The sequence below is a fragment of the Staurois parvus genome, unplaced genomic scaffold, assembly GCF_062004578.1.
Source record: "Staurois parvus isolate SC_StPar_1 unplaced genomic scaffold, SC_StPar_1.0 ptg000198l, whole genome shotgun sequence".
Taxonomy (NCBI): Eukaryota; Metazoa; Chordata; class Amphibia; order Anura; family Ranidae; genus Staurois; species Staurois parvus.
The window spans coordinates 4,352,621-4,367,918 of record NW_028317994.1 but is presented as its reverse complement, the minus strand read 5'-3'; the positions used below and the strand labels follow the sequence as shown (position 1 = coordinate 4,367,918).

General features: G+C 37.9%; 1 protein-coding gene across 10 annotated transcripts in view; it reads left to right on the top strand.

The window, feature by feature from the left end:
• LINGO2 (leucine rich repeat and Ig domain containing 2) overlaps window positions 1-15,298 on the top strand; it is a 2,046,252-nt gene that overhangs the window by 353,246 nt on the left and 1,677,708 nt on the right. For 9 of the 10 annotated variants that reach the window (XM_089678067.1, XM_089678065.1, XM_089678066.1 and 6 more), the window contains exon 2: window positions 13,170-13,281. The gene's annotated coding sequence lies outside the window, so the exon portion shown is untranslated. Of the gene's footprint in view, window positions 1-13,169; window positions 13,286-15,298 lie in introns of all 10 variants that reach the window. The other variant, XM_089678062.1, reaches the window with a different exon arrangement.

Sequence of the window (15,298 nt, the reverse complement as noted above, 5' to 3'; positions counted from 1 at the left end):
TCACAGGCCTCTTTATTAGGCACACCTGTTATAATGTGATAATCAGCCAATCACATGACAGCAAATCAATGCATTCAGGCATCTAGACGACTTGCTGAAATTCAAACCGAGCATCAGAATGGGGAAGAAAGGGGATTTCAGTGACTTTGAACATGGCATTGATCCCAGACAGGCCAGTATGAGTATTTCAAAAACATATCATCCACTGGGATTTGGACACACAACCATCTCTAGTGTTTACAGAGAATGGTCCAAAAAAGAAAAACTATCCAGGGAGTGACAGTTGTGTGGACGAGAATGCCTGGTTGATGTCAGGAGTCAGAGGAGAATGGGCAGACTGGTTCAAGATGATAGAATGGCAAAAGTATCTCATTACAACCTCATTACAATGGCAAAAGTAACTCATAACGACTCATTACAACCAAGGTATGCAGAATACCACCTCTGAATGGACAACACGTCAAACCTTGAAACAGATAAGCTACAGCAGAAAAATACCACACCAGGTACCACTCCTGTCAACTAATAACAGAAAATGGAGGCTACAATTCGCACAGGCTCACAAAAATTGGAGAACAGAAGATTGGAAAAATGATGCCTGGTCTGATGAGTCTCGATTTCAGCTGCGACCTTCAGATGGTAGGGTCATAATTTGGCGTAAACAACATGAAAGCATGGATCCATTCTGCCTTGTATCAACGGTTCAGACTGGTGGTGGTGTAATGGTGTGGTGGATATTTTCTTGGCACACTTTGGGCTGCTTAGTACCAATTGAACATTGTTTAAATGCCATGGCCTATTTGAGTATTGTTGCTGACCATGTCCATACCTTTATGACTACAGCATACCCATCTTCTGATGGCTACTTCCAGCAGGTTAATGCACCATGTCATAAAGCTCAAATAATCTCAAACTGGTGGTAGGCCAAATAAATAATAGTGCACATTTTACTTGATCTTTTCTTCTTATCCTACCTAAACACACTATTACTGACAGAAAATACAAAAGGTTTTTTTTTCTGGTATCCAACCTACATGCCCCTGACATTTAGTCCTAATCTTAACCATATGGTATCTTCTCCTTCATTAAGAAGGGGTAGTGGAGTACATGGGCAGGTTTTAATTTATCACCTTGTCAACTGTGATAGCCAATAACAGGCTATCATAGTAAGCACATGATTGAGAGATGTTACTCCTGGCTCTCACCTGCTGGCTAAATATAAAACAAAAATAAATATGCAATATTTCAAATCTACTTGAAGTATATACTGTAGTATTTTTTGTCTAATAAAGGAAACTGTACGCAAAAACCACTGTGCATCCCTTTGCATTTCTGTGCATCATCCTGCTTCTACAGTTTGGAAAATCATGTCCTTACCTACCTCAAACCACAGACAATTACAATTTGTAAAAAAATATAATCTTGTAGAAAAAAATATCTAATGATTGAATGTGAACATGAGTGAAGTAAAAATGCCTAAAATAGTATAAGCTGAATTTATTAGGCAAAAATATCAGTAATTGGAGAACACATTTTTCTTTGAGATGTACCCAAGCATCAGACTAGAATGCAGCTGAGCTATTAACTGTAACACTTACTTGAATGCACAGCAACACTTTTTCAGATCCATTATTTCTCTGCTGAGAGCTACTTAGTGGTAAAGCAAAGCTTTCTACTGTGTTTTTAAGATGTTCAGTGCACCTAATCAATTTCTGCCCTTTATGCTCCAACAAAGAAGATAATCTTGGCAGGAAACAGTGAAGTTAACATATTTATCTTTAAAAGATACTCCTTTTCTGTACAAGGAAGCCTGTCATAATCTATTTCCCTTTCAAGGTTAGATGCATAAATTAGTGGGAATGGGTAGCTATGCAATGGGGAGGTCGGTGGTCAGTCTGCCTTTTTGTTTTTTAACATCTCTCCATCAGTCTGATACAGCTTCTAAATAATTAGAGAACATAGATTGACAAGATTTGAGGCAACTAAATTATTCAGAAGTTCTCATGTACAAGTCTCTCCTAATGGGCACTGTAATGGACTTCTGGCTTAGAAACGTGACTGCCACTACTGTCTGCACAGGGTTACAACATGATGGTTTCCAATAAGCTACTGTGTAATTGTGAGACCTATCTTTAATGCTTGGTTAATTGTTGACAGATTTTGTAACAGTCTGCTAGGGAACACTTAAAAGGTTGATGTCATCTTGGTGTCTGTAATTCCCGAGCACTGAAGGGCACAGCTAAAAGCTGGATTTCACTTGTCTTGTTTGATTTTGAAAAGCCCAGTAAAAGGTTTTAAAAAAAAGATCATCAAAGCTGCATCTCATCATAGCTTTCTTAAGTGTGATTGTTGACAGTCACAGAATATTACTTAGAAGTACAGGATATTTAGAAACTATATTGTAATCTTAGACAGTGTTTTCACACACACACACACACACACAAACACACACACACACACACACACACACACACACACACACACACACATATATATATATATATACTGTGTATATATACTGTATACATATTGTATGTGTTGGTGTGTGTGTTTGTATATATATATATTTTTATTTTATTTTTTTTAAATCAGTGCAACATTTACTGAAGCTACACCAGCAAGAGTATATGTGTGTTAAACTGTTTTTTTTTTTTTTAGTGAATTGACAAGAATAAGAGTTTATCTACAGAAAGTATATGCTTTAACTGCAAGGTGTGCTAATTGTACAACATAGGCTACAGTATTTTCTTTGCACACTAAAATATTGAATTTAATAATCCAGGCTTTTAAAGCACTTATACTGAATAGAGATTGAACGTGTACTGTCAATAATTAAATGTCAAGGAAATCCAATTAACTCTTGCAAGAAAAGAAGCCATTGGATTATAAACACTCTAATTAACATGACTGTAAGTTCAGTGACTTGGAATCAGAAAAAGTAGGATTATGCCTAAGGGGATACACTAAATATATGGGCTGAAGTGGAAATACAGGTGAAAGGTTAAGTGCAAGAGTGAACCTTAATGGTAACAGAATGGGATCATCATGCAGTTCAGAAAAAAATAATTACAAAGGACAGCTAAACTATAAAGTAGAATTCAGGAAAAGATACAATCATATTATACATTTAATAAAAATACCTGTCACATTCAGCTATAGTTAAATAATACATCTTTCATATACAGCTTATTAGTCAAGCCCACAGTTCTCAGTTCTATATATATTTTTTGTGAATAGTTCTTAGACCTTAGTGTAATTCTTCACACAACTACTGCCATTGCCACACAGTAATGTAGTCGGAATTGGAGGGGTTAATAGATTGGTTTGTAACTGAAGGTCAGTTAGAAGGCTTGGATATTCAGGGCTAGTTTTCTGCATGTCCTCTGAAATGGTGGTCGAAAGGGTTAATAGACTAGTAAGGGACCAAGGGTCAGGTACAAAGCTTGGATATTCAGGGCTAGTTTGCTCTCTGTAGTGGTGGTGCAACAACCATGTGCAATGAATAACGTGTCACCAAAACACTTTCTTACAAAATCACAGGAATTCATAATGTATGCTATTTTTGTTGGTTTTTGAATACTGTACTGCACCTGAGATTTTTTCTGAAGCTCTTTCTCTCCTTGTTACTCTCTTGCCAACAACCGTTTCAGACAAAGCCCTTCCACAAGCCATAGCATGTATTTTTCAAGTATAAAGAAGCAAATACCAGAAATGACCTAAACCATGTGGCCATATTAGGCAATGACTTAATTACCATCCCCAGTCTTTTGTATACGTGCAGCTGTGGGATGGGAATTCCCCGCCTACAGCTTATGGGTCCAGCAATGACAGTTAACTTCAGATCTTGGTTTGCCAAAGCTCACCTCTGCTTGTGAATGGAGAAAAAACTATACAGACATGGAGAAAAAAACATATAGCATGAATGGGGAAATACTGTACAAATCTCAGGATGAGGTAAACCCCATCACATGACCTGTCAAAGTTATGTGACCAGCCTCTCCTTCTATGTAATGCACCTGGTGGTGGAGCCTGATGTGGAGAGAGGTCGTCCTCTTACGACTCCCATTTGGGACCCCTGATAGGGTATACAGGAAGTAACAAGCTGGGAGAGGCACAAGTGCCTGACGGGTCTGTGGTGACAGCTGGCAGGTGAAGACCCGGAATTCCAGGATGCAGGTAGCAGTATGCAGGTGAGAGGTGTAGCTGAGATGCGAATGACCATGGCAGCTGGTAGCCAGGAATAGTCACAGGCAGGAGAGGTAGAATAGTCAGGTAGGCCAGGTCAGGATCAATCGGACGGATCAGGTACAGAGGAGTAGGCAAGCGGATAGTCAAAGGTCGGTGCAGGCGGAGTTCAGTCATAGTCACAGTCAAGCAAGTGGATCTTAGGAGTCAGGATACAGGAAACAGGTAGTAGTAGACCAGAAGGCACCATTCTGTTTGTAGCAGGGGTTTAAATAGCCCACCTGTGCACGTCAGCACATGCACATGTGCGCAGCTGCGACATTCTTCTTCCCTGACATTCTATCACAGAATGTTCTCTTTACTCCATAGGAACCATGCGCTCCATATTGCAGCCAACAATTCATTAATGATTTGTAAAATGCAAGTGCCGAGTGAAGGAAGCACAGCTGTGTCTGGCAGATAGAAATATTTGCTCTACATTTTAAATAGACCCTCTAGAGTAGCTTAGAAGTTTACATAATAAACATTTATATTAATGTTCTTTTTTTCCATGTTCTCTCTTATTTTATTTCCTCTTTTTATACAACAAATCTTTGTTTCTCCCACAACATTATACAGCACAGAAATTGTAGGAAGCAGACATTCTTTTAATATAAACTTTTTAAAGATTTTTTGCTCTTACCTTACGCCAAAGCAAATTAAAAAGGGAGGGAAAGGGTAGGTGAGGTGTAGGACAAAATGGTCTGTCAAACAGTATACAGTAACACATTGCAATAAATTGGGATTAGCATCAATGTAGTACAGACATAGTGGGGTTTATTTACTAAAGCTGGAGAGTCCAAAATCAGACTCCTTTCTGCATAGAAACCAATCAGCTTCCAGGTTTCATTGCCAAAGCTTCATTGAACAAGCTGATGTTAGAAGCTGATTGGTTTCTATGTAGAAGGGAGTCTGATTTTGGACTCTCCAGCTTTAGTAAATAAACCCCAGTATGACAACCAAAACAAGCATTGTACTAGGGTATCAAGCACATTTAGCCCAAGTTACATTACAGTAACCCATGACAATAACCAAGAGTGAAGAGGGACAATAGAAATTGGTATTCATGCATCCAGCTATCTCAAAGAGAGTAAAAGTACCACATTTCCTTCTGGATTTGTAGATACATTAAAATATTCCATAGGAATCATCCTAACCTAACCTAATCCAGAATTGTTTGGTTGGGAATTCTGGAGAGATGCAGTTTTTTAGCAATTTATTTTATGGCCAAAAAAAGTAACTTTTGTACTGTGGTAAAGTCAGTAATTGGAAGAGGTAATTCTTCCAAAAGCCAAGAGGTGTGGCTGTAAATTGGTAAGAAACAAATGTTAAAGCTGGTCACACATGGACAGAAAATTGTTTGAAAAAATTTTAATTTTTTTATAAAGATCTGTAGAATGCCTGTGTGGTAACACCATCATTGTATCATGTATTGAATAGATTTCCACACTTGTCGACATAATATCATTAACATAAATGGTACATTTTTTTGCTGATCTATCACACAATTCTAGGATAACATTTTCACAATCACGTGTTGTGTGTTTTTTCTAACTGTTTACGATCAATTTCACTACTAATGTTTAGAAAATCGCTCAATTACGCAACAAAGTTCTGACATGACAGATCTTTCTTTTGGCATAACACTTTGCATTTTGGGAATCAAAATTAGTCCAATAACATTTTAAAAGTCACATTATTGAGCTTGTTGAACATTTTTTTGAATGATTTTCTATCCATGTATGGCCACCTTAAATCTCTTGCACCCAATATTGTTGCAGCTTGGGGCAGTACCATACCGTATCAATAAAATCTCCAGTGCCAATGTGACATTTAGAGCATTCTGCATTGAGGCACAGAGCAACTTTAAACAGTTTCTCAGATTATAAAAGTACTATAGATTAAGAACAGCTAGGTAAGTTTCTGGAGGCGATAAGAGGACAATTGCTGTTCAGAAATAGAACCCATTTTTGTAGACAAAAAGTAGGTTATTCTTTAGTTATTATTAAGAATAAGCCAAACATACTTAACTTTAGTTTGAGATTGGTTCAGAGAACATTACAGCAGTTAGGGTGCCAAATCAAAACCCATTAAAATCTACAGTTGAATATTAACTTAAAAATAAGTTTTTAAGCCAGTTTTCAAGGATAATAGTTAAGAGATTGGCAAAAATGGCATGGAGGGCTGGGCACTGCCACAATAAATGTGTTCCTAAGCAAAAACAAATTTTTGAAAATTTCCTTTTGTGGGGAGCAGCAATTTTAATAATGCTTGAAGCAAGTAATTAAAAATGCTAAATTCTTTGAAATAACATTTGAGGGTGGTTCCTAGGAAACTGTTGGAGGAAGGAGGGGCCAAACTTCTGGCTCACTTTGCCGTTGCAAACTGAGCCGGAAGATACTTGCTCCCCCCTCCCCCCAAAAGGTGCCAGATGTGGCAGTGGAGGGGGGGAGACAAACAAGTGGAGCTTCCACTTTTGTGTGGAACACTGCTTCAACTAATCTGTCCAATGGAGGAGTTGCGATCCATATATTACAAGAGAATAACTAGAAAGCACAACAAGCTTGATGTGAAACAGAGTAAATTAAAAACAAGCAGTGTCCATAGTACAAAATTGTTATTTAAAAAAATTATGGCGAGAGAACCAAGTGGAACTTTCCATGGAGTGCATTTTATCAAACAATAGTCGCAGAGATCATGCTTGTTACATGCATGATTGTTAAGTATGTGTGTCCAACCACTTAGCTGCCTCCTAGGGATTTTCAAGGAAAAGGATATTCCTATTGATATGCGATTCAAAAGTGCATTAGTTATGACTTAACATAGTTACTTTTAGCACCTGAAGTCTTCTTGTGACATCCTGAAATTTTGATTGTTGTCTTTGGATATCCTGAGAATAGTACAGTAAAAAAGGGTTTTAGAACCATTAAACATAATTTCTTTACATTGTCTGGCAAAGTGTAGTGTTGTATTGCTATCACAATAATTCAGCAGTGGTGACAGAGGTCTTCTGGCACCCTGTTTGCTAGCTTCACTGTATATGTAAAGGAGAATGCATCCTGACCAAACATTTCTAGTAGCCCAGCAAAGATAATTGCATGAGAACTCCTGGCATGCTCTTGAAGGTTTATCAGATGAACATTATTGAGCCAAAGGCAATATTACAAATCATCCATTTTTTTGTAAACAGTGGAGGATTGTTCTATCACTGAATGTGATAAAAGTGGGTTGCAGCCTCTCCTCAAGTGTGCTAACTCTTATCTCCACTAGAGAAGTGCAGCTTCATAATTATTGTATATCATGGTGCAAAAAGGAGATGTCTGTGCAAACATTTTCAAGATTAGCATTTAAAAGTTAATGAATAAGTGACACTGCTGTATAGCCTACATTATATAACTTAGTGAAGGGGTTTATAATATGAAATGGATGTAAATTAACTCACTGTGCCCTCCAGAGTTGTCTGTTCTGGTTGCCATGTTGTTCGGCTGAGGGCCAGGAAATTACAGGTACTTTACAGGGTTTGTACCCTTTAATCCTATCCATAATATCCTTATTAAGAAGTGATAGGGAAGGCACAGGGAATGGAGTCAGGTGCAGATGGGAGCTGTAGTGGTGGTCCAATTTGCAGTTCCTAGGCACTGTTGGTTCAGCATTTTTGGCCATATTTAGTTATTGCTGATCTTGATAGAGACTAACATAGTTTCCACAACTGTCTGTCAGAAAGAATCATGGTATAAAAAAGGTGAGAACTGAGTCATACCAAAGGAACTCTCTGAAAATGCAGCTGCTCATGTGCATGCTAACTCTGCCCCTAGGAGGCAGACTTAATGGGGAGAGTGTGGAATGTGCAATTAGTTCAGGGTTGTGTGTAATTTCATTGGCGATACTACAAAATGATCAAATTGTTTCTATTCTATTTATGTTATATGAGTCCCATGCTTTCTCTGTTATCAGAATTGTCATATGCTAGCAAATGTAAAAATACAAAAAAATAAAGTGTTGGGTGTCTTTGAATACACGTAACTGTTAAATTCATCTGATCCTTTCATTTTTTTTTAGAAGAGCTTTACCTTAGCAGAAGGTCAAGATAAATATAATCTCGTATATCATCCTGTCCTATTTTGCATAGGTCCTTGTGAGAGCCATACATAATTGAAAATTAATGCAATTTTTCAACATGGTTTTCTATGTTTTATACAAAGTTCAGTATCTGATATTATAGCATGTGAAAAAAAAGCTATCGATAACATGGCTACAGGACAAATAGCTAATGTTTAAAACATGTCATTGTAACATTGATAGCTGCTGTTTTCTGCACAGCCCACAGAACAATAGATATCTTACATTTTAAAGCACTTTCAAGTTTTTGTTCACTGTGCAGGTTGTTTTTAGCATTTGTTGTGCCCAGTAGGGTGTAATATTTTGCAAGTAGCCAAGTGTTTTTTTTTCTACAAAATACTCCAGTTATCTGTAGTTCACAATGGATAGACCAATGTACTATAACTTCAAAAAGATATCTACTGTACATTACATAAATATGAAAGCTAAAATGTTTGCAGAATAATTGGTCTATTTATGAAACTGGAAGGATGGTAACTTGGTTGCACATACTTCTATTTTTCTATCACAAGCTGAATAATGAGAGAAAATGTATGAATGGTTTAGGAGCTACAAAGGCACCTTCTATCATGTCTAGGGAAGCTTAACGTATACTTAACATTTGGCCTGACCAATAAACTACTTTCCTTATATTGTCAAATGATTAGTGATTCAATTGGGCACAGATACAGATTTCTAACAGACCAATAACTTATTGAGACAGATATTCTCACACCTGGTAAATATGTCTGCTTAAACTTTGCACAGATAAATTAAGGTCTTACTCAGTTTGTTTTGTGGAAGGATTATAGCTGGATAATCAGGACCGATAGCTGCATAGTTAAAGTGGATCAAAGGGTTTTCCTTAATAAAATGAATCATTGATTGCCTTACTGATTTTGTGCAAGCTGTAGTAAAACTTCCCCAGAACTAGTGAAATTGTGATTTTTGTTTTGATTTATCATGATATGAGCAATCTCTCCAGCAGGAAAAGTCACAGCCTCTTACTTGTTACAGCCTGCTTGATGTCCTATAGAGTCAAGCCTTCTTTTTGTTAGTTTGGAGGAAGGAGGTGACTAAATATGTGAAATTGTTAAATGTAAGAAACAAATGCAATGTGTTTTCTAGGCTTTAAAGGGTTAACTGTCATTTTTAAATTCTAGTTATTTATATCATGTAAATATACATTTACATACAGTATATAAGACCTGTAAACAATCATAGTTGGATTTCAGTAAATGTGTAACGGAGAAAGATACATTTGTTGGATTTTCTTATTATAGCAAAGTGGGGGTGTTTCTTGGAGAGGATTGTTCATTCATTGAATGGTCTCTCTTGTTGCCTGAAAATGCATGTAATGGTGAACTCCAAGAAGTTAGCCTCTTTCTAAAATATTCTGGATTATTTAGGATTAAGTCTGAAAAGCTGCTTGCCACCTCATGGATTGTCTCTTTACAATTTTTATTTTTACTGACTCTGGGAGTACAGTTATCACTATACTTCCAGTAGTATGATGCTGGGCCTTCTGGTATCAGCTCCTGATACTGAAACATTATATTATGTTTTTTGTGAATGGGCACTGGAGTTCGGGAGGGGGGCAGGTAGAGGTGCTGTTGTATGAGAGAACAGCATCTCTCGTGCCAGAACACTAGCTACAGTTGCAAGAAAAAGTATGTGAACCCCTTGGGATTACGTGGAGTTTTGCATGAATTGGGCATAAAATGTGCTCTGAACGTCATCTAAGTCACAACAATAGAAGAACACAGTCTGCTGAACATAATATTACACAAACATTTGATGTTGCCATGGTTTAATTGCACATAACATGTAAACATTCACAGTGCAGGGAGGAAAAAGTATGTGAGGTCCTAGCTTAATGACTTCTCCCAGAGCTAATTGGAGCCAGGAGTGAGCCAACCTTGACTCCAATCAGTGTGATGATATTGGATGTGTTGCTGACAGCTGTCCTGCCCTTAAAAAACACACACCTGTTTTGGGTTTACTGGTTTCAAGAAGCACTGTCTGATGTGAACCATGCCTCGCAGAAAAGAGCTCTCAGAAGACCTACGATCAAGAATTGTTGACTTGCATGAAGCTGGAAAGGGTTACAAAAGTATCTCCAAAAGCCTTGATGTTCATGTGTCCATGGTAAGACAGACTGTCTACAAATGGAGAAAGTTTAGCACTGTTGCTACTCTCCCTAGGCGTGGTCGTCCTGTAAAAATGACTGCAAGAGTACAGCGCAGAATGCTGCATGAGGTAAAGAAGAATCCCAGAGTGTCAGCTAAAGACCTACAGAAATCTCTGGCGCATGCTAACATTTTTGTTGACACATCTACAATAAGGAAAACATTAAACAAGAATGGAGTACATGGGAGGACACCACGGAGGAAGCCATTGCTGTCCAAAAAGAATATTGCAGCACGTTTGAAGTTTGCAAAAGAGCACCTGGATGTTCCACAGCACTACTGGCAAAATATACTGTGGACAGATGAAACCAAGATTGAGTTGTTTGGGAAGAACACACAACACTATGTGTGGAGAAAAAAAGGCACAGCACACCAATATCAAAACATCATCCCCACTGTAAAACATGGCGGAGGGAGCATTATGGTTTGGGGCTGCTTTGCTGCCTCAGGGCCTGGATGGATTGTTGTCATTGATGGGAAAATGAATTCCAGAGTTTATCAAGACATTTTGCAGGAAAACGTACGACCATCTGTCTGCCAACTGAAGCTCCGCAGAGGATGGGTGATGCAACAGGACAATGACCCAAAGCATACAAGTAATTCAACAAAACAATGGCTGCAACAGCACAGAATACGCCTTCTGGAGTGGCCCAGCCAGAGTCCTGACCGCAGCTCGATTGAAATGCTGTGGCATGACCTTAAGAGAGCGATTCACACCAGACATCCCAAGAATATTGCTACATTAAAACAGTTTTGTGAAGAGGAGTGGTCCAAAATTACTCCAGATCGTTGTGCAGGTCTGATCTGCAACTACAGGAAATGTTTGGTTGAGGTTATTGCTGCCAAAGGAGGGTCAACCAGTTATTAAGTCCAAAGGTTCACATACTTTTTCCTCCCTGCACTGTGAATGTTTACATGTTATGTGCAATTAAACCATGTCAACATCTAATATTTGTGTAGTATTATGTTCAGCAGACTGTGTTCTTCTATTGTTGTGACTTAGATGACGTTCAGAGAACATTTTATGCCTAATTCATGCAAAACTCCACATAATCCCAAGGGGTTCACATACTTTTTCTTGCAACTGTATATAGTGATAGTTGCACTCCCAGGGTTCAATAAAACATCCATTTGTAAATAAAAGAAATAAGACTATGAGATGAAAAGCACCTCATTGAACTTAAACCTTAGTAAGCCAGTATATTTAATACAGTGGCTAAGTTCCTGGAATTTAGCTTGTAATAAAGTCTTTAGAAATGGGAAATGCAGAAATCTGAAAATGTTCCTGTGCTTCTGGGAGTGTTGTACAGGTTATGCCATGTATTATTTTTAAGGAATGGATTAGTTGGTATTTCAAATGTTGCCATACAAGACATTTCCATTTACATAATATTGTGTATAAATGCCAAACCTTTCATTGAACTTACTGTTTGCAATCCATCAATCCATTGATGTCATGTTTGTAATGCAGGAAAGTGGATTCATAACTAGATTCCTTACATTGTTATTCTTACTGTAGAATAAGGTCTACGGGACTTGCTTAATAAAGAAGTAGAGAATGTTCATTTAGATTGAATAAAATGAAACACTTACTCCAGACATCAACTCTCCCCCACACTACAAACCATAACCTTATAACTAATAACTGCAACCAAAAAAATTCTATAAGCACAAAAAAACTTAAATCCATGTGATGCACCAATGTTAAAATCTTAACTCTTCCTTTTCTGCAGAACTGGAAGGTCTTCCTTTTTGTGCCCATGTCACTACTTGCATAACATGGACACATCCTACTGGCTATCAGTGGGTTCTCTCAATAACCAGAAGGCTGAGAAACAGATGAAAACATGATGAAGGTGCCAGTTGATACAAGCACAGACTACATTGCTGGATCACTGGTCTTTATAATTGAAAAAGGTGCTTTAAAGGGTCAGTTGACAATAGTGAGCTAAAAACTGCCTTTTAAAAAGGCTGTGAATGAGTGGGAGAGCTGAGTAGGGGCCTTTATTTGCCCCGAGATGAGCTTTAAATTACACAGCAAGTGAATTGATATTAAAAGTGAACACAACTTCACTTTGCTAATTGATTACTTAAAGTGATTCTAAAGGCTTAAATAAAACAAAATAACAAACATGTTATACTTACCTGTTGTGTGCAGTGGTTTTGCACAGAGCAGCCCAGGTTCTCCTCTTCCTAGGTCCCCCCGCTGGTGCTCCTGGCCCCTCCCTCCTGTTGGGTGCCCCCACAGCAAGCAGGTTTCTATGGGGGCACCTGAGCATGTGTACTCCCCAGCCGCTGCTCCATGTGCCCATTCACACACAGAGCCGTGGCTCAGCCCCACCCACTTTCTCTTCTCATTGGGTCACTGTCTCAGCCAATGAGTAGAGGAAGTCCCGGGATAGCCGAGACTCCAGTGTGCATAGCTTGATTGAGAGGGAGCTTAGATGAGTATTGGGGGGGTAGGCTTGGGGGGGATGCTGCACAGAGAACGTTGTTTAACCTTAATGCATAGAATGCACGAAAGGTAAAAAACCTTCAGCCTTTACAACCACTTTAAATCACTAGATGAACATTCTCTACTGTAAGTATATTCACTACTCCTAGTATATCAAAGCTTTATTAGTTTATTTATGCAGTATTTTTGTACTCTCTTCCTAGGCAAATGAATTTTGAAATCAAACTCCTCCCAAAACAGCAAGATAAAAGGCAAGAATTTGCACCCAGTGAGTGGATGGAGCTGGCCAAGGCCTGAGAGTGGTGCTTTATTTGAGTATGTATGTGCTCTATTAAATGTTTTATTGTAAATATGTAATATTTATAGAAATTTTATAAATATATATGTACACACATATATACATACACATAGATATAGATCCTATATTAAATCTTGAATTATATAAAATAATAAACGCTTTGCCGTCATGATTGATGCTTTGATCATGAATAAATTTTGCCAATTCCTCCAGACTGAGTGAATAGCCATCTAGTACATTTGTAACACAATTTTGCATTGGCTTTTGACCAAGTAAATTAAAAGAAATCAGATTGTTTACAGGTAACCTAGCATTTCATTTCTTATAGGTGTAGACATGCTTACTGGTTGGTGTCTTCAGTATTTATAGTTTGTTTTGTCCAAGCATGAGGCATGAATTTCTATTAAGTCTTTATTCTTGTCTGTGGCTTCTGATTAAATTCTTCCTGATGTTTCCAGGCTGCTTTAAATGAAATATATCAGTCTCAGGAATGAACAGTGCATACTACTTCTAAAATAATCTGCTACTTTTAAAGCACATTTCTTTGGAGCAAAGGAACTATGAAGTGTATGAAAGCCTTTAGGAAACAGCAGTTTTTTTTTCATGTAGTACTCATGGCTCTTCTGAAGCACTCTATATTATTAACAGGTTAAACAAATGCAGGATGCAGTGGGTGCATTGTAGCTGTCTGTAGACATTTTAGGGCTGACAACCAAAAATATTATCGTATTCCCATGTCAGATTCAATATATAATAGTACAATAATATAGAAAATGTGGGTACTGTCCATGGAAATAGATGGCTTTTTCAACATATTTAAATAGGCAAACATTAGATGTTCTTTAATACAGTGCCTATAGATAAAGGTAACTAAATAAAAATTTGCCTTTTGAATCAATTTAACCACTTGCCATCCAGAGGGTTTATCCCCCGTCCTCACCAGGCCATTTTTTTGATACAACACTGCATTACTTTAACTTACAATAATGCGATCATGCATTGCTGCACCTACAGTTGTGTTCAAAATAATAGCAGTGTGTTGAAAAAAGTGAAAAAAGTGAATAAAGCTCAAAATCCTTCTAATAGCTTTTATTTCCATACATACAAATGCATTGGGAACACTACACATTATATTCCAAATCAAAACATGAAGAAAAATATATCAAATTTGTGTTGTTCCTCTAAAAAAATTGAAGAAAAGTGAATATTAGACTGTTCAAAAAAATAGCAGTGTTTGTATTCTTCTTTACAAACTCAAACATTCACTATATAAACTTAAAAATGTTTGAAGATTTTGCTTTCCTTTTGAATCACTTAATTAATATTTCGTTGTATAAGCACTGTTTCTGAGAACTGCTGTACATCTATGTTGCATGGAGTCAACCAACTTCTGGCACCTGTGAACAGGTATTCCAGCCCAGGATGATTGGACTACATTCCACAGTTCTTCTCTATTTCTTGGTTTTGCCTCAGAAACTGCATTTTTTATGTCACCCCACAAGTGTTTCTATTGGATTAAGATCCGGGGATTGGGCTGGCCACTCCATAACGTCAATCTTGTTGGTCTGGAACCAAGATGTTGCACGTTTACTGGTGTGTTTGGGGTCATTGTCTTGTTGGAACACCCATTTCAAGGGCATTTCCTCTTCAGCATAAGGCAGCATGACCTCTTCAAGTATTCTGATGTATTCAAACTGATCCTTGATCCCTGGTATGTGATAAATAGGCCCAACACTGTAGTATGAGAAACATCCCCATATTATGATGCTTGCGCAACCATGCTTCACTGTCTTCACAGTGTACTGTGGCTTGAATTCAGTGTTTGGGGGTCATCTGACAAACTGTCTCCGGCCACCTGACCCAAAAAGAACAATCTTACTTTCATCAGTCCACAAAATGTTGCGCCATTTCTCTTTAGACCAGTCAATGTGCTCTTTAGCAAATTGTAACCTCTTCAGCACATGTCTTTTTTCAGCAGTGGGACTTTGCAGGGGCTTCTTGAAGATAGCTTGGCTTCACATAGGCGTCTTCTAA